This window comes from Artemia sp. Qi Xiang Cuo, unplaced genomic scaffold, assembly GCF_049724085.1.
Source record: "Artemia sp. Qi Xiang Cuo unplaced genomic scaffold, ASM4972408v1 HiC_scaffold_3079, whole genome shotgun sequence".
Lineage (NCBI taxonomy): Eukaryota > Metazoa > Arthropoda > Branchiopoda > Anostraca > Artemiidae > Artemia > Artemia sp. Qi Xiang Cuo.
The window spans coordinates 106,544-108,044 of NW_028300474.1; positions in this window are offsets into that span (position 1 = coordinate 106,544).

A 1,501-nucleotide genomic window follows, 5' to 3' on the forward strand; every position below is an offset into this window, starting at 1 on the left:
TTTGGCAAAAAATTCTCTGTTTAGTAGAACAAACTGTCCTGAAAAGTACGAGACAACTATTGAAGAATGCTCTGAATCTAGATCTGACAAGGAAATTATGATGGCTGAAGTCACCTATAACAATCTGAGTAAACATTCAAAACCAAAAATTGGTCAGCAGGTTACTTGGCAATGTCACCCTGATATCTGCAAGCTCTATCCGACGGATATTGAATTATGTCAAATTCTTTTTGATATCCTTGAAAATAATATAGCATTAAAATTTTCAACTGACAAAGTGGTTAATTTCTACCTTGGCGGCTTGGATTATTGTGAAATCAATTACAGGGACACAAGAAAGCATGGGCATTCGTTATACTGTAGCCCAAATGAGGGATGTCAGAGCTATTTGCGTTCTCTAAGGGCACTAGCTCCACATTTTCCTGTCTTGAACTGTTTCATTAATAGCGTATATAAGGCAGTATCAAAATGTAAGATTATACAACATATTAATCTACTAAAAGTCGAGGGCTCGTACAAGGAACTAAGTCATTACATAGAAGAAGTGTCAAGTAGACTCTGTCGTAATAATAGTCAAGACTTCTTTTACGGTGATAGCAAAATTAGAGTTTCTGTGGATGAAAATACAATAATAAAATTATTTGGTGAGAGCCTTGATAAGGTAGCTAACATTAGGGATGTTTACCCCACAATGCATTTTGACAGTTGTGAGCAGATAAAGACAAAATACCAATTGAAGAGTCTAAGATCCCTTTCAAATAAGAAAGGTTTTGATGTAATGATGGCCACGATTTTAGAACACCTACAACAGGACATACCCAAAGATGACAGAGAACAACTAATTCAATGTACAGGTTGGAAAGAGGATGTCATAGATACATTCTTTGTCTGTGATTACTGTGCTGGGAAAATGTTGAAAAGTCAGGAGAATGTCCGATCAGTATTAAATAACCTTCATATAGACTGTACACCGGAATGTATAAAGTGTTTAAATAATTTTGAAATGGCAATGATTCGATTTGTAATGCCTTGTCTTACGATCGTCAGATTAGGGCAAGTAACTGCATTGAAGAGACCTAGAACAGAACTTGTTGACGCTCTTAAGGGGAGAATAGTATATCTACCTGTTGATGTGCAAGCAAATGCAGATATTCAGCCTGAAAAACTTCTTAACATTGATAGTTTTGTTGTCATTGTCAATGGTCAGCCTACTTACAACAAGAATGTTTGGACTGCACTAATAGATCTGAGAAAAGTCCATGAAGCACTGTTGTGGTTAAGAGAGAACAACAGTCTCTATAAACAATACATGCATACACCCTAGAAGATTTAAAAAAAATACTTGAAGCCCGTCTTGCTGAAAAAGCGGTTGGTGTTGATAATTTACCTGAAATACCTGAAGCTGCAATCCTTCAGAAACTGACAGAAAGCGCAAAATCTACATTGGTTGAACATTTTTCTGTCCAGCCTCTCAATTCAGCGGTTCCAAAAGACTTCATTG